The sequence below is a fragment of the Aythya ferina genome, assembly GCF_964211825.1.
Source record: "Aythya ferina genome assembly, chromosome: 1".
NCBI classification, from domain to species: domain Eukaryota; kingdom Metazoa; phylum Chordata; class Aves; order Anseriformes; family Anatidae; genus Aythya; species Aythya ferina.
This window is the reverse complement of record NC_140296.1, coordinates 43044203-43069324: the sequence shown is the minus strand read 5'-3', so window position 1 is coordinate 43069324 and position 25122 is coordinate 43044203. Positions and strand designations below refer to the sequence as shown.

At 38.8% G+C, this 25122-nt stretch overlaps 1 long non-coding RNA gene across 1 annotated transcript in view; it reads left to right on the top strand.

Annotated features, from left to right (window-relative positions):
- Nucleotides 1–3905: 3905 nt before the first annotated feature.
- The window catches only part of LOC311430058, a 40356-nt gene continuing 19139 nt past the window's right edge, over nucleotides 3906–25122 (top strand). The window contains exon 1 of the long non-coding RNA XR_014688526.1: nucleotides 3906–4024. This is a non-coding gene — a long non-coding RNA (uncharacterized lncRNA). The remainder of the gene's footprint in view (nucleotides 4025–25122) is intronic.

The following is a 25122-nucleotide window of genomic DNA, read 5'->3' as shown; positions in this document are numbered from 1 at the left end:
TATCATCTTTGTTTTCCAGGTCCCCAGCATACACTTTGCATCCAGCCTATACTAGAGCAGTTATTTCTGCACATGAAAAGGACAAACAGGAGTGAGAAAGAGATGAGGAATGTGAGTCATTGCTGCAAACTGAACTGGGGAAAACACTTCACATGCAAAAGCCCTGAAAAGTGTTATAGAGCTCATCTCTTTTCCTAAAAATGAGTTTGGGAGAATAGCTTATGCTGCAGGGAAAGAAAAAAAAAAAAAAAAAAAAGTCACAAACTGGTTTTATTAATGTTTTCCAAGGTGCTTTCACCCTTCAGGCTCTGGCTGTAGTCCACAAACAGATGGATTCAGTGGCAGTGCCAGTTTCAGGGATTCCCACCCCACCCAGCTCCAGTCATTCACTCTTCCTTGTCCTCTTCCTCTTCGTCCTCCTCCTCCCTCTTAGTGCTCCAGGTCCATAGTGCTCTGTGCCAGCACAGTTGTTTGAAAGGCTGGGCTCCGAAGTCCTTTTTAACAGAGCTTTTTCTTAATGCAGACCACTTCAGCAGTCCAGTTCAGAGAGCAGCTCTATGAGCAGTTGTGTCAGCACAAGTCACGGGGCCTCTGCTCTGGATGAAAGGGGGGCAGGAAGGCAGGGAACAGAAGAGCCGATCTTTTAAAGGTGGTATTGCCCCATAGCTGCTGTATCCTGAAACTGCAGCTTCAGTAATAGTGCTTTGCCCTTCCAAGTTTATTGTTGATGAAATCCCAAGTGGGTCAGATAAACTATGTGAAGGGTGTACTAATATTTATACATACACAAGTTTATTATCTTGCCATAGGAATGTGACTTACAAGAGATAGCCTTACATCAACACCCATGTGTCTCCTTAGATGCTGATAATGCAGTAGAGAAAGAGAAGGTGCGCAGATTTTAGGCAACTAGGAACAAAGCTGTGTTCTGGATTGTTATTAGATTTATAGTCACAAAGTAACCATATCCATGGGCAATTAGGGGACATGTCTAAGTTAAAATACACCCCTTGCCCTAGTTTCAAAATCTTTGAACTCAAAATCAAGCACAACAGAGTGATAGATATGATCTAACAAAATTAATTTTCATACAACCTTAGGGAATACAAGGATAAAAAAACGATTAGTCACATTTACCAGATGAAAGACTCCAACCCAGAAAGCTTTGACACTAAAAAGAACACAAAGGTCCATGTCCAGAACGACCTGAACATGAGTCTCAATGGATGTTGTAGCAAAAGCAAATTAAGACATTACTCAGATACACAGGTAAAATTTTGTAAACTAGAGTTTTCCAGTGTTATTAACAATGTTTACAATGTTGAAAAATCATGTTTCCAATATCTAGTTTTGCTGCCCTCATTGAAATGGATGCATGAAACCTGGTGAAGATTTGTCTAACAGTTAGCTGTGGTTTAGAAGGCATTCCATATAAAAGCAGGCTATAGGCTATGTCTACAGTCTCAGAGCACTGTTGTCTTTGCTGCACAGGCATCCAGGCTGCTGAACAGCAGAGAGATGCTCAAACACCTGGCATAGGTTCCCATTAGGTCTCTAATTAGAAAACTTGAGGTCATGATTAGCTACTGTAGAAGCAGCTGACTTAGAAAGTCATGTCCCTCTCAGAAGTGATCTGGCTATAGAGTTGGTTAGGCCTCATGGTATGCAACACCTGGCTCCTCTCCCACACTCCAAGTTCCCAGCTCAGGAATGACAGTAGGTGACGTGAACTTCACTTCCCCATAACCTGGGTACATGCTATATTTTGGACATAGTTTGTGAGAAAGTTCTACATCTCACCATGCCTATTATCTCGGCCCAGAATCCCTGCTCCTGTGTCTCCATGGAGTATAGACATGTCATTGTCTATATCTGACCATCTGGTCAGGTAAACATAGTGATGCTTAATCTGAGCAAATCCTAAATATACCTCAAAGACAAACAATAGCTGTTTGTTGCCTCGTCTGTGAAATGGGTATAATACCTCTGTCTCACAAGGTTATTAAAGAGAATAAACACCTCAAAAGTTGTCAGCCATAAAGACAAGGCCATATATGTAACAGAAGTGATGTGATAAAGACATTCAGAAAAGCAGATATTGAAGCTCAAAAAGGCTACAACAGTGAGTGTGACCCTTTTCATTACACAGATCCAAAAGTGCACTTAAAACTTTTCAACTAAAATAGATACATCCTTTCAAAAGACATACAACCTTGCTTTTGAATTCAGGATCTCATGAATTTGACCTATGTATGAACAGTCTGCTACTAACAAGGGTTAATTAACCTTGTGAAAAATCTCATCTTATTTTCTGCTTAAACTGTGTTGACTTAACTTACAGCTATTAGATCATGTAACAGCTTTGATAGATTACAGAATCATTGCAACACTGACTGGAGCAATGCCTAAATACCTTTGAAAAACAGGCCTAAGCTTTATGTCCAAGGAAGCCTGTCTGAAAAGGACTTCCCTGGACTGGCACTAAAATCATTTGCCCATTTTTTATACCAGCCCTGTGAATGCAAAAAACTCACTTCCTAATTTTGCTATGTACAAATAAATATATAGTATTCAAAATAACATAGAATTATGAAAAAAAAAAAAAAAAAAAAGTTTTTTGTTGTATGTACAAACAAGAACTAAAACTGCTGCTTATCCACTCTTAGCAACCTGGAAGCCCTCTGAAGATATGTTTTTCTCTTTCTATTATCTTGTGATAACTGATGGAGAAAGGCAAGTCTTCTCCAAGAAATTATGACTCAAAGAAAGGGCACTTATAAACACACAACATTCAGTAGAGCTGGTAGTGAAAAAGTCATTTTTATAATTTTTTAGACCTCTCTTATTACAATAATCACAGGTCATAACATTAGCCACTTATTTCCACAGTGTCCTTCACCACTATAAACTAATGTTTCCAACAGGCTATGCTGATTAGCTAGCTCACATTTTTAATACTAGATCTCAAAAATTAAATTTCATAGAATAAATTAACTTACACTGAATTCCATTCCACCATAACCAGATCTTCTTCTGGTAGCTGAGCTAGCTTGGTTTTACACTGCAACACAGATGGATCAGACAGAATTAATCTCAATTAACTTGAGGCATATATATCTGAGTTGGTCATCCTCATCTTCTCTTATTACAATTTAAGAAAAGCAAGGCACTAGGAAATATGTAAAAAAAAAGACACTGTAAAAGTCACTGTAAAAAAAAAAAAAATCTCATCCTTTTACAGAAATGAGTCAAAAGAATCATGCTCTTTAGAAGTTTGTCTCCACTGACTACAAAGTGGTGACTAGCTCGGGTTTGGTTGTAACCTTCATTGTCTAAGGACAAAGGTGAAACAGTTTGTAGATAGAGGTATTGCCTTCTACCTAAACAATTACCATTGTTGGGAAAATTAGCCAAACTTTGGGGCATTTCAGTCTTTCTGATTTGAATGGGGACTTGTGTGCCTGAAGTCTTGCCTTGTCCCAGTTGTAACAGTTGAGCTAGTAAAGTTTCAGCCTCTACCTGTAACTCTGACCTTAGCTCAGATGGAAACATATAAATCAGAAACAACTCCATTTGGTCAAATAAATCCACCTTGACACTCAGCAATGCCTTTGTACCTGTTTTCAGTATCCAGATGAGCTATAATTAATATTTGAGTTGCAAATTAGATATCTGAATTAAATACAGCCCACTGGGAGGACTCATTTTCAAAGTTCTTGTTTACACTTCACTTACAGTCCTGTACCTTGCTCACCTAGTTGAACTACCTAATAAATATCTCACTCCCATAAAAGTTAGATATTCAGTCCTAACATAAACACTTCATAGGTAGAGAAGCATTATCCAAATGAAAAGCAAAAAGAAAGAAAAAAGAATAAAGAAAATGAGAACAGTACCAGGAAGTCAGATTGTTTCATTGCTTCTGAAAGTATTCTCTTCAAAGACAAATTATTCATTTCAGAGAAGCACAGCAGCACCCAATGTGTAGTCTGGGCCACCTATCAAAATGTAACCCTTCCCACGTGTAAGTAATTATTCCTGAATCAGTAGATATAATATCTATGGGCACAACTTTCCACTATATTTTTTGCCCTTAGTACATTATGTTCTCAATTTTGTATCTTCCTTAATTTGAACCTGGCATTCATTAACTTTTTTTTTTTTTTCTTTCCCTTTTTCAAATATTAAGCCTTCTGCTTTGTCTAGGATTATGGGTAGACTAGTGAAATAGCTTTGCTCTGGGAAATCTGGGAAATTTGAAACTTGCAACACTGTTTAGTCATTGCCACAGTCCTGATTAATTAGTGGGCTTTATATTGCAAGCTGTATATTCTCAACCTGTATCTCTCACTGTGATTCGTTAGCCATGTAAAGGAAAATCTTGCAGGGGAGATGATAGTTGGGATATCTGATGGGAAAAAAATATAGAGAGAAGTAAGAAAACATGGTCTTCTCTCTCTCATTTTTCATACTTTTCAGAAAGAAAAGATAGAACAACTTTTACTAAAGAGCTAAGTGAAGAAACCATTAATCCCTGTGGTATCACCTCACTGTTCTGTCAAAACTAGGCTTATTAAGATCCAGCTGAGGTATTTCTCAAAGCATTGCATTGTATGACACAGATATTTGCTCCAGAGGCTGACACCAGGCTCCTTGGCCAAGTGACACTGAATGGTTGCATCTGCACTGCTCAAGAGTAGCCTCTTTCAGAGAAAGCTTGTCACTTCTGCTCGGATGTAGCCTACAGTTCTCTCATGGGGTATTCTCACAGCCCTTAAAACACAGTTGACATTTTATGTACATGTATACATATTTTCAGTCTGAGTAGCCAGTATAATTTGAGATCTGCTTGGTAATCCACAGAGTTCTGTTCTTTTAGCATGGAATTGAACATAGGTCTTGTATGCCCTGACGTGTGGTTTGAGGGCACTGGGAGGAGTTTGAGGCTGTAAATCCTGCAGGGATATTGTTGGAGGACTGTGTAAGGCAGAGGGATCCAAACCTGAGGTGGTCTCGTCCTTGCTGTGTTGTACTGGGATTTTGTTTCAGAGGAACTATTTGGCTTGCTACAGAGAAAAACCTGGAAGCAAATGAAGACTTATGCAACAGGGACCATGAAGGAATATGGACATAGGAGTGAACAGAGGAGCTAGGTTATTTGACAGTGTAGAAGTATCCACAGAGATCTGATATGATTGGTGCAGGTTGATCTCGTGATCTTTCTGAGAATCTCCTTTTTTTTTTTTTTTTTTTTCTCTCTCCTGCCTGTCCTAATCTTGAATATAAAACATGTAAAAAGCATGGTGATGGTCATTATATCTAGAGCTAGATTTCAAATACTGTTTCAGTCTTGGTCTTCATCTAAGCAAAAGTAATCAACTGATAATGTTATTTGTTCTAGCCTTTTTACACTATGGAAAAGTGGATTTGTATGTAAGCATGAAAACCATTTTTTTTTTTCCAAATATAAATTATGCTAGAAGTCCAGAGATTACTCTTTCAAATATTGTGAGTCTTGATTATTATACCAGCTCTAGTGTTCAGCTAAAGCAAAGGTTGAAGTTGGCATTTATGTAACTTTGGAGCTTTGTCCCAGATGAGACGCTTCAGTACGTTGCTTTGTGTTAATTTTCATTCTTAGAAAATTTCAAGGATCATTTTTCCCCACTTCAAAATTTCTCAACCACAGCCAGATGAATGATGTCTTATTTTTCATGGTTACTTCATGGATAACTACTTGGTTATTCTTGTACACATCTTCCTAAACACCCTCAGCATTCTCTTAAATACTGAATCTGTTTTTCAAGGTCTTAGCCATAGCACTCTTTTTCCCCATTCCTACTAGATTTTTACACTTTTAACGTTACATCTAGTTAGGAGGTTAAAGCAACTCTCCTTGCTTTTTTTGTTTTTACATTCTAAAATAGAGGACTTTTAAAAAGACCAGGTGCAGTAGCAGTTCCTTAATTCCCCTGGATTTTTCAGGTTTTATATCATATATACAAAATTTATAAGCCTGATTTAAAAGGCTATAAGCTGACTCCTACAATAAAGATGAATTCTTCCTTTCTTTTCTTTATATCTTTCCCAGCACTGATTGTGTAGATATCTGTTAAGCAGTAGGTTTTAAAAATGTCCTGGAAAATGGCAAAAGCCCATTCCTAGACACGATATGAAGTGCAGTTGCATCACATTAACCCACATTATGAAAATGTTGTCAAAACAACTCCTCCATGTTGTTATAACAAACAAAGAACTAGTTGGCTGATTTCATGTCGTACAGATAATTGTTCTGTCTTCATACCTCCTGAATAGATTTTCAATGGAGATACAAATTGAATAGTGTACCAAATCCAAACCTTCATACTCATTTGCATGAGCATATTGTGCAGTAAGTAGTTACATACTGGAATAAGTAAAAGAATTGCCAAATAATGTGACTAAAATTCAACTCCTCTTTCTGCAGACTGGATTAGATAATTTTATTTCTAATATGTCATGGGCCAAGAATATATGTGTAGACAGAGTCACTGAGGCAAATCAAATGAAAAATAATTTGACCACGTGTCTGAACATTTCGTATTTTCCAAAGTTTGAAATAATTTCAAATTCAGTTCAGAACAAAAATATTTATCATTAGGCCTATCCACAATACAATCAGTGCATTTTAATGCATATGTATACTTCATACTCAGTGAGTTAGCTCTAGCAGTAAAAATACCATGGAAATTATTTTTGATTCATGCAATCCCTTCTCAGTTCTACTGGGCTGTTTCCTCTCCTCTCCTCTCCTCTCCTCTCCTCTCCTCTCCTCTCCTCTCCTCTCCTCTCCTCTCCTCTCCTCTCCTCTCCTCTCCTCTCCTCTCCTCTCCTCTCCTCTCCTCTCCTCTCCTCTCCTCTCCTCTCCTCTCCTCTCCTCTCCTCTCCTCTCCTCTCCTCTCCTCTCCTCTCCTCTCCTCTCCTCTCCTCTCCTCTCCTCTCCTCTCCTCTCCCTTTTTTCTTCTTTCCCTTTCCTCTCCTCTTTTTTGCTTTCTCTCTCCTTTCCCTTTCCTTTCCTGAGTTTCACTCATGACCATAGCATTCTTGCAAATTAAGGTTTGATGAAAAAATAACTGTAGTTTGTAGTAGTTGTCATTCCTCTAGTTGCTTTTGACTGAATTTCTGCCACTCAAGACTATCTAATTTTGGTTTAATGAGACACCCTAAAACTGTTTATTAATGCATTTTAATCTGCATTTTGATGAAGAATATGAATTCTTCTACGGCAACATTCTTCAGTAATTTTTTTCTCCTACAATAACTGAGCATTCCTCAGTAATAACTTTATCACTCTTTCTGCTGAGGTATTTCAGACATCATTTATTCACAATAAGAAGACATGTTATTCCATAATGCTGTGAGAAGACTGCAAGGTTTGCCCATCAGAATTACACTTAATAGCTGAATGTAGAGACCGATTAGCGACCTGGCAGAGAGAGCTGACAGATTTAATTTATCAATGCTTCTCTCCTCTGGTGACAGAAACTATGTTAGCTGGGGGGCTTTGCAGGGGTGGGGAGAAACAAATAGTGAATTTTTATTTTTTCTTAATTTCTCTTTTTAAGAACAACCAGCAATAGATACTATTCAGAAAGCACTGCCTCATTTCAATGTACGGAATGCAGTAGATGGAAAATTATATCTGACATTATCAGGAGGTATGAAGTTTCTCCATAGGCACACAGTTATTCTACTAATGACCTAAGAGTTCTTCACAAACTAGTTTCTTCATCCATTGGAATTTTGTCTTTTAAAAAATTCCCATTATGGGATAAGGTGAAAACTTCATATTTCATAAAATTTTAAAAAGAAAGCAAAAGAAAAATTACTTCAGACACTTTGAAATTTTTGTTTTGATAATAGGGAAACATTTGCTTTAAAATCCTATGTTATTGTACTACTATACTACTACATACTCCTATATACTACTACTATATATTCTACTATAACTAAATAATTAATAAATAGAAGTAGAAAAACAGAGTTTTATAGTAAATTTCAACAATTCAAACTTTTCTTTCCAAATGATTTTCAAGACTATGAATATATCAAAACCAGCTATTTCTTAAGAAGAGCTTTGGCTTTGATGAACTGCCATTTTTTTTTCAATTAAAAACATTTCATGATAATTTAGCTCTAGTCCAAAATCCATTGAAGTCATTACAAGATTTCTTTTGATTTCAGAAGTTTTTGGATCAGGTCCACAGATGGGATTTATGCAAGCAGGGGAACAGAAAAAGCACAGCCATTCCAGTGGTCCAGATTTTAAGCTCAGATCTACATGCATAATTTCTCTTAACTTTGGAGACAAATACATGGAAGGGCAATATTTGGCCCTGAGAATATTTTCAAAAGAAAATGAAATAGAACCTGAGAATTACAGCTGAAAAAACAGCTGATGCTTCTTGTTGTTATTATTATTTGATATACACAGTAATTGTTGCCTATATTATTACAAGAAAAGAAGTTAGCAGTCCACAGTGCAGATAATCTTTTGTATGAAATGCAGCCTTAAGTCCAAGCAATTAATTAATTTCATGTTCTCGACAGCAGCTCATTAGTCACAACACAATCCATTCCTCCAAAAAATAAACAAAATAGAAAGGAATGCTTTAAATCCACTAGATTTGGACACGTATTCCAAATAAATTATTTGATGACTAGAACACTCTTATCTTACTCGTCTTTTTCATACATTGATGAGGCTCCTTAGTTTTTTCAAAGTGACTTTGTCACTGTCCAGGTCCCAGAATGTGGCAGCCATGAAAGCAGCTGATTCCAGTGAGAGCAGCTGGGCTGTTTTTAAGCTCACACCCACCTGGGGCTTGGCAGTGTGTTACTGGCAATGTAATGGAGCAGTGTGCAGTTTCTCCTGTCTTTTCATAAACACCATTGGCAAAGTGAATAGGAAGGGGCTCATTACAATGTCTTTCACCATCTTGGGTCAAGATACCCGCAGTGAAATCTTCAAGGCTGTTTTCTAGTTGCAAAGGAACATGAACAAGCAATGAAGGATGGGGAACATCATACAAGTTTGACATATTGGCAATTATATTTCATACGGGTATGCAGAATAATCAAGCATAGGTATATGTAAGTGTACACCTACTTATCTGTCTTTAATATGCCATATAGATAATACATCAAATTAAACTTGATTCAGAATTGCTGTTACATATACTATAGTATATGTTCTGTACATGTGTGCAATAATATAAAAAAGAGTGATTTCAAAGGTACGGGTGTATAACATTATGGTATATATATTATGAAGAACACCAAACGTACTTGAATTTTAGATGTACACCCACTGCAAGACAAATAGGTTTCCAAGTTCCCATTTTGACTCCTTTATGTGCAAATATATATGTATATATTTATAAGACTAAAGGAAGCTTTGTGTGCCTGAAAGTTTGTCACAGCCACAATAGCTAGTTACCTCCACCAGCACACCTTAATTTTCTTGTGTATACAAACATATGAACCTATGCAAACATATGAACGCACACACATAAAAAGTTTTTTTAAATTCTTGATGGCAGAATACATTGCACACATAAGACTTCTAAACTCAATGTAAAGGTAAGCTTTCACCTACATTTTATTTCTTGTAATAATATTTGTTCATATCTATGATCCACAGCCAAATAGTTCACAAGTAAGCACCTAGGCATGGATTAATCTCATGTAACATAAAACCTCTGTAAGTTCACAAGTTAGTTGTTCAGGCTCTGTCTTCAGTGACTGGTAGGAGACAGGCAAATCATCCTTTTACAAGATAGGTATCTCAGATGGGTAGGTGAATCACCAGCTGAATGTGCCTATTTCTCTCCACTCAAAGACAAAATAAGTAGATTAGATTTAGACAATTTAATATTATATATTTAAAGTCAGGAGTGCTGAATTACACCCAAGAGGTATACATGGAGAAGCAGAGGAAGGTAGCTGGGCACCTGAAACTGAATGACATTAACACGTTGGGTTGGTCTTACACACCCCTGCAGTATGGACACAGCCTGGTTTTTCAGCCATGGGTGATGGAGGAAGTACTGTCCACAAAGTTTTGACTGTGGCTGATGTCTCTTCAGATGACCTAAATGTTAACTCTGCCCTTTCAGCAAAGTAGGATATGTGTGGGACGTCATGCTGCCAGGTGATAACAAAGACCTGCTCTGAGGGCTAAGCTGTGGTTTGCCGCAGGCTCATGCACAGAGCAGAGTTTAGCTGAGCAGCCTCAGGCACACACCACAGAGTCATTTGGTGATGGGATGACCCACAAGATCAAAACTTGCTCTTCTTCTGTAGCCCTGTCCTGGACGATGAGGAGAAGGATTAACCTTCAGTGACCCTGTACCCAAAGTAGTGTATGCGTCCCAGCTACAGGCTCTTATCTCTTTTTCTTTCACACTTACTTCACACCTGCAGGAAGCAAGAGAAGAAGTAGTTTTTCTGTATGTTTTGGCCTATCATGCTGTTCATAACACGTAACAGCTCTAATGCTGACCCCTAAGATCCTCCATCAAAAAGCATAAGGAATAATTTTCATGAACATAGCACATTTTCTTGTGCCTTCAAAGAGTCTATCTAACACAGAGGTAGACAAGGTGTATCAAAAATGATCTGAAATATTAAAATTTTGACTCAAGGAATATGAAGCCTAGAATGTCCCATATCATGTTGCTACTGCATGGGAATCCATCTTCATTATTTCCTATTGTGCACACCAATTTCTCTGAAATGATTGAAGCTCTTTGCTATAGTTCCTGAAATGATACTTGGAATATATGATTCCAAATGCTTCTCAGTTATAGAACTATATAAAAAAAAAAAAAAAAAAAAAACAACAAAAAAAAAACAAAAAAAAACAACTGAGTATGAGATTCTCTCTTTGAGATTCAGGAATGCCATAAACATCCAAAGCTGAGTTAACATAATTAATCACCAGAGACATAAAATGAAATTATTTGTATTATCATTATGTATGCCTGTTGTTTTATAACACACATTTCTGCCTTGAAATGTTCTCTAAGATGTGTTATTTTAGTATTTGCCAGAGTTTATTTAACATCTGTGAAGGTTTACAATTTCCTTCAAAACTAAACAGTCATGATGAGGTTGGAACAAAAATTAGAGTGACCATGTAAATTATGGGTGAAAAGGTGCTCCTAAATATTCAGGAATCAAGCACCTGACACTGCACTTGCAGGTTACCACATCAGATATCTTTCTCTGTTTCTACTCCTACCTGTTTGTAGTAACGCACCAGCATCAAGGATAGGTAAGCGCAGGTGCAATGGGACTTTGTTTCCTAACTGGTAAACAGAAACTTACACTACCTACCTTGATCTCACCTAATATTAGTCCTTGCAATAAAGCATGCAAGGTAAGAATGTATTTTCTTCTCCACAATCCCACAGAAGGAGACAGAAAGAGGAATTTCCTTAGGGTAATTAGTCCATGTAATTCCTTTTAGCAAGTGCCTCTTTCTCTCTGTCATTATAGTCCTAATATCCAGTCCTGAATATTCCAACCCTTGTGAACCAAGCTGCAATACAACTCATGGAACTGAACATTTCAACAGCTTTGCCACAATTTCATGTACAGATGTCATCCTTCAAACATTCTGGAGGAGCGTTTGGGGAAGAATTGGCACAGGTGAGCCAAGTGGGACTCAGCTTTCCAAGAGAAAAGTTGACTGATTTGCTATGTCAGGGAGCAGGGCAGCACAGCTTGCTCCATTTATCCATAATACCGTGTTTATCTGTTCCCAGTCAGCTGTACACAGGCTGGATAGCTCTGCTGGCTGTGAGATGCTTCCATCCCAGACTGTGCCAAGAGGCACAAGGAGAGTAAGCTGCTTTTGCCCTCAACCCCCACTTCTCTCACATAGGGCTGGGCATCGTCTGGCCATAACAGAGACTGCAGTTAACTTGCCTTTGAAGTGGGAGGTTGAGTCACACCATCTGTGAAATCTTCATTTTTCATCATTATGAAAATGCATCCCAGTGCCAGGGTATCCCATTGTTTATCCACAGTTCTGGCATGGTCATGCAGGGCGGGGGGATGCCAGTCACAAAGCAATCTGCGAGAGGCAGACAAACACAGTAGGTGAGACTGGTTAGGCTGTATAGGCTAGACACCTCCTTCAAAATGGGCCAGTTTTTTGCCAGTATGACTGGGAGCCCTCAGAGGCTTCAGAAACGTGCCCTTTGGTATCTTGGCTTACAAGTCAGTTGTACATGAAAACAGTATGCAGTTTTACTATGCCCAGCAATGCAGTTCCTGCCTCAAGCAGAATTAGATGGGTTTGCTTTTTGAAAATAATGGGTAAAAACACTTTGAACTAAGAGATTGATTCATGCATTTGCAGTTATATAAAACGCATGTTTTTGCCAGAGTATCTCATTATGCAGCCACTGTTTTGGCGTACCAATGTGATGAGCATGCCAATTAACCACATAATTATGAAGAGGATGCAAATAGGACTGTCTCTTGTACCTTTTTCTCCTTCTAGATTAGCAAGTAAAATGCCAACTCTGAAGTATGTGTACCTTTTGCAATTAAATCAGGATTTCATGTATAACTTCCCACAGCTACTGTCAGTGATCAATTCTGTTAATAAATTATTTCCTTTGCTAGCAATAAGTCATTGTATATCTCAGTTATTACTAATTCTCTATCTGAATTTAAGATTTCAATAACTTTTTAATGCAAATGCCTCCATCAAGTTATTAAATTGTCAAAATCTTATGGTGCAATAAATTCTTACTTTCTTTCTTTATGAGAACTACAAAAGGCTGTTAAAAAAGTAAATGACATACCTTAATGGTGGTGAAAATTCCCTTTATCTAGATCACCTACATTTGAGTTATGCAGGTTTCACACATTCGAGCATTTCTACAACAACATTTAATTTGAAATAAGAGCTGAGACTCTTTTATAAGTACATGACTTCAGGGAGGTGAAGTTTGAAGAAAAATATTAACTATTATGAGAGTTCATGATAAACTCTTGAGATATATCATCAGAGTCATTTTCAGAGAAGAGTGGTGTAAATAGTATTTAATTTGAGAAAATATTGACCTAAATCTTCCCTCAGTTACAGTACTTTATATGGTGAAATCCCTGATTTACTCAAGATCTCAAGACATGACATTTGGTGGGGTAGGATCATCTCTGAAATGCAGGCACTGGACATTAGAGATACACCTAAAAAGTTGCTACAATACTGGCTGGAGTAAGGAAGTTGTATCTTTTGTGGAAAAGGATCAGGTCAAGGAATCGTTGATCAAACTGGACCTTCGTGAGTTCATGGGCCATGATGGGATGCACCCACAAGTGATGAGGGATCTGGCAGATGTGATTGTGAGGCCATTCTCAGTAGTCTTTGCTTGATCACAGTGACTGGGAGAAGTGCACAAAGATTGGAGGAAAGCACGCGTTACTTTTACCTCCAAGAACATCAAGAAGGAGGACTGAGGGAACTACGGGCCAGTCAACATCAGCTTGATCCCCGGGAAGGTGATGGAACAGCTAATCCTGAAAACCATTTCCATGAGGGAGAAGAAAATAATCAGGAGAAGTCAGCATTGATTCACCAAGGGGAAATCATGCCTGACCACCCTGGTAAACCTCTATGATGAAATCACCAACCTGATGGATGAGAGGGGAACAGCAGATATTTTCTTCCTTCAGTAAGTCACTGTCCCCCATAAGATCCTCATAGAGAAGCTGATGAAGTATGGGCTGGATGAGCAGATAGTGAGGTGTATCCAGCTGAACAGCTAAATACAGAGGGTCAGTGGTGCAAAACCTAGTTGGATGTCGAGTACCCCAGTGGTCAATACTGGGTCCAGTTCTCTTTAACATCTTCACTGATGATCTGGACAATGGGGCAGAGTGCACCCTCAGCAAATTTGTGGATGACACAAAACTGGGGGGAGTGGCTGACTCACCAGAGAGCCATGAAACCTTGCAGATGGACCCTGATAGGCTGGAGAGGTACATTGACAAAAATCTCAAGAAGATCAGCAAGGAGTGCAGAGTCCTGAACATGGGGAGGGACAACTGTAGACACCAGTACAGTCTGGGGGCCACCCAGCTGGAAAACAGCTCTGCAGAAAAGGACCTAGGAGTCCTAGTAGACACCAACTTGAACGTAAGTCATCAATGTGCCCTTGCTCCTAGAAAAGTTAATGGTATTCTTGGCTGCATCGTGAGTATTGTGTCCAGTCCTGCCCCACTCCTCCCCATCCTCCCCCAGTACAAGAGAGACATGGACATCCTGCAAAGAGTCCATCAGAAGGTCACCAAGATGATCAAGGGACTGGAGCACCTCTCCTTTGAGGAAAGGCTGAGGGAGCTGAGACTATTCAGCCTGGACAAGGGGAAGCTCAGGGAGGATCATATCAATACCTGTAAATACCTGTAGGGAAGGTGGAATGATAGAGCCAGGCTCTTTGCAGCGGTGCCCAGTGCCCAGTGCCATGACCAGAAGCAAAGGGCACAAACTGGAACACAAGAAGCTTCATCTAAACATCAGAAATAACTTCTTTATTGAGTGGGTGACACAGCAGTGGCACACACTGCCCAGTAGTGGAGTCTCCTCCTTGGAGATCTTCAGAAGCCACCTGGACATGCTCCTGAGCAACCTGTTTTGGGTTGACCAGGTCACTTGACCAGGGATGTTGGACCAGATGGCTTCCAGAGGCCTCTTTCAATCTTAATCATTCTGTGAGAATAGATGTTAGATTAATTTGCAATATTAGGTTTTTACGTATAGAAAGACAAATACATAAACCCATTATGATTTGGGGTGTAGAAATATCTAAGTTGTAATATTTATAAAATTACATTTGTGAAAAGTTATAATTAAGGGCTATGTGGTGTTCCTTTGTGTTTTCTGGCACTATAGAGATAATCATAGCTATATTGATACAGCAATCCTTCATGTAAATGTAAGATGATAAGTTTTCCTAAAGCTTGTGAATAAAGTAACTGTTAAAATCAAGAATGAAATACACTGGAAATACCTTGAGCTTTTAAACTAAAAATAAATATTAAGCTTTTCTCAGGAGGATGGAAAAAATGAATTTGCTTAAAACAACATTCTTGTTATGTCCCAGAGATTCAAAAGAAGTCAAATTATGAGCTCCATCACAGGCTTATAAGCATCCATATTGTTTTGTTTTAAGATACACAATAGTCTGGCTTCAGCACAGGTTAATAACCTGCCAGAAGGTTCCTCCACATTGTTTAGAAGATAACATGGGCCAAGGACTGTTCCAATAAGGAAACAATGGTTGTTGTTACACTGTTTTTGTGATGTAGGAGCTTTAAGCTACATGCATGTGAGTTATGGCTTGCCACTTGCCCTCTTAATGGGTCCATCTCATATAACAGTGCACGGGTATAGCCACTGGGCCTCTAACCATATGAGATGGCCTAGGATGTTCAAGGTATCTGTGTGAGACTACAAATGCCTCACTTGTGAGCAGCCAAACTGAACTACATGTACCTTGAGTATTAGCGGTACTTAACCACCAAGCTTCCATGTAATCACCTGTGTGAAGACCTCTGCCCTCAGTAATCTGAGTTTGTGACAGAAATCCCGCCCATGGTCCCAAATTATCTGCTTAAACCATATTCAGCACCATTCAAACACAGGTAGTTATCCTGTCTGAACAACAGCTGCTACTGCAGAAGGGTATGGATATCCCATACCTGTTAGGGCCATGCAGGTGTCTTGGATAACCAAATGCCATAGGTGTCTGAGTCTACCTCAGAGGGCACTGGGCAGATGAGTTCAGGGAAATGAATCCTATGTATGGTGATCAAATTCTAAGTAAACTTCGGAAAGAAATTACTTTAATAGGATTATTGGTTCAGGGTGCTAGAGTGAAACATCTCAGGTTCAGATCTGCTGAGGCTTATTCACAATGCAGTTCTAATGATTCATGTGGGCTTTTGAGACAGCAGAGTTTTATACTATAAATGACACTGCTATCAGCCCACAGAGCAATGGATACACTGAGGCTGAAAAAGGACCTTTTCATTGTTTTCCATACATGATAAAACCCATATTGACTATGGTTTACAAGAACTAAAAGAAGGCCCAGTCAAGGCTTACCACCTGTGTCTCAAATTGTTTATATATGATTGCAATATTGATATTGCTCTAACCTCTGTTATGCCTCTCTCTGCCATCTGCAAAGCTGGGGAAACAGGTTTTCTTTATACTCACCATGACGGACTGTGTTATAGATGGAAGGAAATCATGTTTATATAAATACATAGTGTGTATACAGTACATATAAAATAACTTGAACAACTTGTCTGAACACCAAATATTCAGGAAAGGACAGTAAGTCACCTCTATTATCAAAGTGCAAACAGAATTTAGTCCAGCCAGAACATTTCTGAAACAGGTGGCATGCAATAGTATATTTGAAGGTTATGTGTCTATGTCAAACTTGGCTACAATAATTGGTAAGAATACAAAAGCCTATGTCATTTAAAAATCTAAGTAATAATGTTGAACTTCCTTCATTGATACAGTAAGAAATTGTCTGGTAAAGGACCAGTACTAAGTTTTATGACTGGTGCTGAAATGGAGAAATAATATTGTCTATGCACTACTATAAGATAGGCCTTTGTAGAAAGGTAATAAATGTGTTCATACCTTCACTTCAGCAACTGTCAAGAGTATAAACACACAGGAAGACAGAAATAAAGGGTGTACCTCACTGGCACTGGGAAGTGTGTTTCAGAAAGAGATGCTGAATGAAGCCAATCAATGTCTGAAGACAAGCACTGGGAACTTAGTGTGAAACACCCTATGTTAGATGAGCTGCATGGAACATCAAGAGCAGCCTTTTGCCTATGTAACTTTATTTTGGAGTTAAAATGTTCTTTTAAAGTACTTGCTGCTGGTTACTTTCTTAAAGATGGCATTGTAGGGTGAGGAAGGCATCTGAGAACCATAGTGTCTTCCTTTGTCATTTGGTGAAAGACTTCAGACCTGTGCCACAAGCCACTGAGATCGTAACAGATTTTCAATTTACCCCTGTGTTCTCTGAATCAGAGATACAGGAGCAGTTAGAAAGAGGGCAATTAGAGCTGAATATTTCAAGGCATAGTGGGATGTGACTTGATAAAACAGGAGAGAAAATGGGGAGACTACAGAGTGCTCATTTCAAAATGCAGGAGAAAGGAAAGGAGAAAAGGCTACATGAAGGCCTCAAACTGGGAGAAAGATCTGCAACTCTGAAAAGGACTACAGGATTAATTGCTCACCCAAAAAGTAGCAGACCCACAGTAAATGCACCCTCAGGAGCCTGCCAACCACCTGGTTCTGATTCAGAAGGAAAAATACAAACTAGTGAGTCATCAACATCACTTCCTTCTGCACAATTCATTTCCTGAAGAGTTTCCCATCTACATGTATTTCTGATTTCCTGTAAGACCTAGCAATCACGTGGCTGAAGATCAACATATGAAATTTCACACTGACAAAATAGCAAGGGAAAGAAAGGTTCTTCTCAGAACATGTACAGAGCATTATATATTTAGCTGCTTTTTTTTTTTTTTTTTTTTTTTTTTTTTTTGTGGCAGTGGCAGTGGCAGTGGAAAAGACAAAACAATTTATAAATTAGGTCATTTTTCCCTGTGTTGTTTCTCAACTGAATCATCACATTGAGTTGATCACATTTTCTAATTTAAAAAGTTTAAACATGCAGAAAAATGTACTTTTTCGCTCTTCATCTTATCATGTACATCATCAGTACACTACCACCCTCTTCCACTAAAAATACTCTCCTTCATGCCAACTATGAACATGCCCCAGGCTTATTTCTTAAGAAACATTAAGCATTACCTCATAGAGCACATTGAAAATATGTCCAATAACAACACAACATCTAAGAAAAATGCAGAAACCATTATTTGCTGTCAGTGAGGTTAGCAACTAATTTTCATCTTAGTCTGGAGAAAAAAAAAAAAAAAAAAAAAAAAAAAAAAAAAAAAAGTGGTTTACACTTTACTTTTTGATTTCCTGATGCAGATTGCAGCATTTTGACTTCATGTTCCTTTACGCAGTCCCACAAGTGAGACCAGACTGGTCAAGTGAGTTGATCTTATTGTATGTCACTGTCAACACCTAGATTTCAAATTCTTATGGCAAACAACAGATAATAAAATCAAAGGTTCACCTTACAATTATTATTCATTACAGCTGGCGCAACACTCACAAAATCAAGAAATGTTGAAGACTGTGGAAACTCTCAGTGAGTAGGATTTCCCTTTGGCAAGCCAATTACTCACCCTGGGTAACCATGGCTGTTTCAGATGCATTGTCCATTTCTACTTCACTCTTGGCATTCCTGAATTTCACATACTTATGCTTGCATTATTTTGGCCAGCAGTATCCACTGAGCCTGCACCTGCACCCTAAATATCCACCACCCATTCCACCAAGAGTGATTTTTTTTTTTTCCGTTACAGAATTCAGGTGTTATAAAACTACACAGCAGTGAGAAGGAGAGCTGGTTGGGCAACATCTCAGAGAATCCACATGGTTACTGCAACCATTTTATTCTGCCAAAGGGAAACCCTCGTAATGGAAATTTCCATAGCTGACATCCTTTCTTGACATCCTTATGTTTTCTGCTGTCATGACTCACAAGCAATGACCTGATGTGTAGGAGGTGAGAGTACTTGGAGACTACCTGAAATAATGATTACAGGACAGCTCTGTGAATGCAAACATCAGATTTTGATTTGTCGACCAAAGAATAATGTTGTGTAAATGTATGGCCTGATCCCCAGTCTCCTCCAGATTTCAGAGATAGGCACACTTCTCAGGGAAGCCACAGAGGCTGCCGGCACTCTGGTGGTGGCATGATCTCTAGCCTGGATTGGTAGATCTAATCTGGTTAATTCATAACAAACTTAATGCAATTAGACACCCACTTAAATAGCCTCTGGCTAACTGTCTGACTTTCCATCCTATCTGTGAAACTGGCAAACAACATTTGAGAAACTGAAAACTTTGGTCCTATCCTGATTTTTAAAAGAACTCTGTGTAGATCCAGAATATGTGATCTGGCTTCATTGTGTCAGGGTAAGGTTTTGAAAAAAAAATATCAAATAAGTCATCTGATTCAAATGTAAGGATGAGACCATGGTATGTAAAGCTTTAACATGAGACATAAACATGACTCTGTCCTTATGGAATTCAGTGTCCTTACAGTGCCAGCACTTCTGTATTTCATGGGCAAAGAAAATATGAGTTTCATAACAGTTCCTTAATAGTATCTGGTTTAGAGGTTGGTATTGTATTTGTCAGCACCCAAAGTATGTTTCTTACCAGCTTCAGTAATCATTTGTTAACCAGCTTAGCCAGGTGAACAAACGCCAGTATGTGAAAATGTCCAAGGGTATGTGAGACAGGGTTCTACCTGTGTCATCTCTAAGGATTCCTTAATAGTTCCAGCAGAAGAAGACAATCTATCTGTCTTTTAAATCTATCTATCTATCTATCTATATATATATATATACAGCTGAGAAACTTGTTCCTTGTCATGCCAAAATAAGGGTTTAAGGAATTTGAGATTCTTTTGAGGCTAACAAAGAAAACAGTTGAGGGGTTCATGGGTGACATCTGACAAAAGGGAGTCTTTCAAAAGAGAGATCTGTGGCCCACAGGACCAAGTAGTACATGGTGCCTCATGGCCACATTAGCTTGAACCTCCACTGGGTCAAGGGGAATTAGTCAGATGAACAGGGAATATTTCACTAACATGCTTAAAGGTGACAAAAGTTTATTTCACAGTGGAGATAACCTCAGCAGGCTGAATTAGATGGTCCTTTCAGCACTGAGAAAAGGCTCATTACTGTGGCTGCATACCTTAAACAGCATATAACAGTGCAGCTCAGCAAATACAGTTACACCACCTAGCACTGCAAAGGATGCAAGTGTGAAAGTCTGCCTGGGGGTCAAACCCCTCTGCTAGGACATTATCTCTAAGTGATGTGAGATCGATGTTTTGCTACCAAAAAACATATTCTAGGGGAAGGCCAACACTGCTGCTGTGACTATTTTTGCCTACAGCTGGTCTTCCAACTATGAGCCATGAGCTACCTTTTGAGAATTACATGAGGCCTCTCCCTTCCAGGGGCCAAGGAATGCAATCCACCCTTTTAGTCCCTTGAGGAAAAATGTTGTATCCAACCACTGTCAGGACATCATGTGAAGAAGGGCTTGGCTGCCTTTCTGGTACCCTGAAACCTTCCTAATAGAAGGCATGTGGGAGCCTGATCTGAGCCAAAGCGCAGATGAAGACTCCTAAAAAGGCCTGGGTCTGTGGCAGACTTTGGAGTAGAACATGCACTACAGCCCTTATAAACTGAAAGGAAATGTTTACTGCAATATTCCTCAGCACCTTATGATCTTTCAGGGAAGGAATGGCAAATGAAACATTCTTCCTGAATATGTCTCTCCTAAAGGCCAAAAAGTGCTTCTGTGGACCAATGTTTAACAATATTGAAGGGTAAGAAAGGCAATTCCTGAAATCACAATACTTTTTTTTTTTTTTTTTTTTTTTTTTAGTTGTAGAACAATCTCCAATACTGGAAAAATATTTTCCTGACCTAACATTAAAAAAAAAAAAGCTCTTGCTCTTTTTGAAGTGATGAACAGGATGCTATGCTCTAACACTATCTTTAGCTAAACAAACACATTACTAAATATTTATGAAAAAAATTAGCTTCCCACTGTTCAGAGAAGAGAGTTCTGCCAAGGTCTTCTATCTGGCAAACACAGAGTCATAGCCAAAACTCAGATCAAGGTTGTTCTTGCTCCATCTCTCATAACTTTCAGTAGGGAATAAGGGCAGTCATAATGCAGAGGTAGTTTTAAAGGCCAATAATGACAGAGCTTACTCTTTTGGGGGACAGGCACACCAGAGTTAGAACCTGGATCACTCTTTTAACAGCTTCTTGCACCCTATATACCTCCCTGATAACCTAGATCCTCTCAAACCATTGTACACTTCTGACCAGGACTCAATATTTTTTTAGCAGGTGTGTCTAGTTCTCATTTGATCAAAGATGGTGAAATTTATCTGCCTTGTAACCACCTATTCTTGAACTGCTATCATATCAGGATTCTGCATTTACTATCACAATTTTTTCTCTATGGAAGTTCTCTGCTGTCCCCATTTTGGCTGTTTCCACAACTCTCTCTGCTAGTTGGAGTTTCTAACTGATTTGTTTCAGTTGTTTTCCAGCAAATATCCTAGCATGGAACCCACAGTTAAATGAAAGAGATAAAGTATCAGCCTAGTGAAGGAAAAAAGTCTTCAAAGGGCAGAGGTATATCTGAGACAACTTTTAACAAATTGTGGAATCTAGCTGTTGATGCCTTCCATGAGAATTATTATTATTATACTGATTATTATTATTATTATATTATACTTGTAGCTTATTCAGACATAGGTAAATACAAACTATCTCACTCTCTATTTAGCTGCTCATCTCCTTATTGATCCTGGGTTCTGGGAGAGATATGAAAAGTTGAACCTCACATTATATCTTTGGGTAGGATAGGAAACACCAAGCACAGAGAAAAATTGTGTGTACTTTTGAAAATGATTCCTTTTTAAATAATATGTAAAACCTCACCTACTGCCAAATATGCTATATAGACAGAAGAGCAAATTACAATTTCTGAAACAAAAAATTATGGAATAATCAGGAATTTTCCTGAGGGAACGTGAAGACTTCAGCTCCTGCTTCTGCTGAAGAAATGTTACCTACAGTCAATGATGATAGAAGCAGCTGACTACGGTACTGGACTGGAGGTACAGTTATATTTTTTGTTTGGCTGACTACAGACAGTGTGTTCTATCTATCCATATGCTTTTTTTTTTTTTTTCCGTATGTCTTCAATCCCCAGTCTTGTATTGATTGAATACAGCTGATGAAAAGATAATTTGGTAGAAATTTTGTGATTAATTATTTCTCTAGTTCTTCTATTTATTTATTTCTATATAACAATGTTGATAAGAAACAGGTTTTTCCTGGCTTTATGTGAAATGGAAAAAGAGAGAGAGAAAAAAAAAAGTCTTTATTATATGTTATCCTCAACATATATCTAAACACTGCAAAAATTTTGTTTATAGTAAATACTACAAGCACTCTAATCCAGTCATGTTTTAAAGTGAGCTCATGTTTATGGAATTGTAAAGCAAGTAAGAAATAACTAACGGTAAAATAAATTTAAATATTTAAGTGGATGCATAAGCACAAATGCATCAGAGCTGAGCAGGGACTGTTGGACTTTAGTTATGGGGACATGTAAAGGTCTTTCCATGCCAAGGCTGGAGCTGAAGAATATGTTCTATAATTATCCACCTTCATTACAGAAAGGACATGGAGATGTCACCTAGAGTGAATTTCTTTGGTGTCAATAAAAATCACAGTGTAACGTCAGTAATTCCTTATCTGTGTTACTAATTGAGGGCCAAATTGAGACCTGAGAGATAACGAATGGATTGGGAAATAAGGGACTGTTCAATGACAGCGAGAGCAGCAGAATATGGACCTTGGAGCAAGATACCTCGAGTGAAGGCCTGGAAGCCAAATGCAGCTCGTGATGCCCAGCCAAGGCACCTGATAAATGAGCCTGTGCAGGGAGTGGCCTTGAATCCAGACAGGTGAGTGATAAGAGCCCTGGTATCTTACTCACACATATGTATGAGGCAGGGAGAAGTAGCTACAAGTAACAACTACTAGGGAACAAGCACATCCTGCTCCTCCTGTTCACATGTGCTTCTGTGCATATTCCTACCTGCATTTTGAGCAGTCTACTCCTCTTTGTTCCTTTTTTTCTCCTTTCAAAATATGGCCTACAGACTTAAAGCTTTAAAAAACAGTGCTTTATGGGTCTTTTTGTGTACTTTTTTGTTTGTTTGTTTGTTCTTTGTTCCCATGTTAAAAGCAAATTCCTTGAAGATGTTTAAATAGTCCTTTGCCTTATTCTTTTTTAAATGAAACCAAAATTTGAGGCCTAAAAAACATCAATGAACACATTTTTCCATCCATCTGATATTTCTTCTTCCTCTTTTCTTAAGCTGGTCCATCTAAAGAAATGCTTTGTCTTGAATTCTAAAGATATCATCATACTTTGTAAGGGAAAGGATTGTCCCGCTCTGTGCTGGTGCAGCCTCATCTTGAGCACTGTGTACAGGTTTGGTCAATATAAAAAGGACATAAAAAAAACAAACAACTTAGAGAGCATCCAAAAGGAGTCTACAAAGCTGGTGAAGGGTCTGGAGGGCAAGATGTGTGAGGAATGGCTGAGGTCCCTTGGTTTGTCCAGCCTAGAGCAGAACAGGCTGAGGGGAGGCCTCATGGCGCCCTGCAGCTTCCTCATGAGGGGAGCGGAGGGACAGGCGCTGAGCTCTGCTCTCTGGGGACAACGACAGGACCTGAGGGAACAGCATGGAGCTGGGACAGGAGAAGGTCAGGCTGGGTGTTAGGAAAAGTTTCTGCACCCAGAGGGTGGTCGGGCACTGGGATAGGCTCCCTAGGGCAGTGGCCATGGCCCTGAGCCTGCCAGAGTTCAAGAAGCATTTGGACTGCGCAGTCAGACACTTGGTCTGATTTTTGGGTGGTCCTGTGTGGAGCCAGGATTTGGGCTTGATGATCCTTGTAGGTCCCTTCCAGCTCAGGATATTCTATGGTTCTATAAGTGCTTCAAGCGTAGTTTCACATTTGTCAGTAGGTGAATATGTCTAATGTTTGCTAGAAAAAGTAGGAATACAGGACTGGAACAGTCAATTGGATAAGTATATGCAGTACATTTACAGAACGTATCTTTTAATGACTGAAATAGAATTGTCCACAATACCTGTTTACCTGTGATGAGTCACAATGGGTACATTAACACAGCCAAATAACAGGCAATCTGTTACTGAACTTGTTTGCCAGAATCTTCATTGTTACACTGCTTGAATGTTAGCTCACTCCTTGGCCCTGTCCTAAAGATTGTCTCTCCAAGCAGTCCCCAGGATGAGTCTACTGTAAAAAATAGTGGTGCTAGGCAGCATTGATGCAAGCCAGCCACTGTCACTTGGCATTTGGGTGAGGAAAGGTTCCTGCCCTTCTTTTACGCAGTGTTATTTCATACACACGCACCAATGTTTATGCATGAGATTAACACTCTCTCATTTTAACCTGGCATTACATGCATCTTTATTTCAGCCTGGCAGTTGTGGCTTTAGGTTGATAGGAAGACAGATGGGTTATCCGTATAGCAGTCAAACTTTGTATGCCTTTCTCTCATGTTGTCCCCTAAGTGTTGAGACACGAGAAGCAGAAAGGCTAAGGAAACCTCTGACCACCTGCTGACACATGCTTTTTAGATAAATACAGTGGGTGGGTTAATCTGTATGGCATTATTTTGATACTTCTCATTAACACAGAAGATATACTGACAGAAATTAGTTATGTCCCTTGATATGCCCCTTAGAACTTACAGGGGAGACGAAATCCTGTATCTTTTGAGTTCCCCTAGAAACTGTCTTGATGATGGGACTCCTAATCTCAACACCTCAGTTCAGAGCCTAAACTTGTGAACAAAGGCAAAAACCCTACCGCTGTCCTTGCAACCAAAGCCTGTCCTGAATATACCACCCAATATTATTCTAGCAACATGTTTATGTTGTGTGTACTTGTAAGGCCCACAACTTTATTATTCTGGGTTCTAGCTGTCTTTTTTTTTTTTTTTTTTTTTTTTAATAGAACTTCTAGTATATTTCTTATGCTACAGTTTCATGGTTCATTCCAGCTTGGCTTCATAACAGCATTTTCCACCCACATAAAAAAGCATGCCAAACCTCCAAGGTTTTGCAATATTCTTTTGTAGTATTACTTTTATCAGGCAATCAAGTAAATATTAATATTATTTTTTTTTTGAAGGAAAAGCAACTTTTGCTGCCAACTGCACAACTTTCCATGTGATAATATGAAGTATCAACATGTGTCTTTGAAAAATTCAACTTATATATTCCTAAACACTTG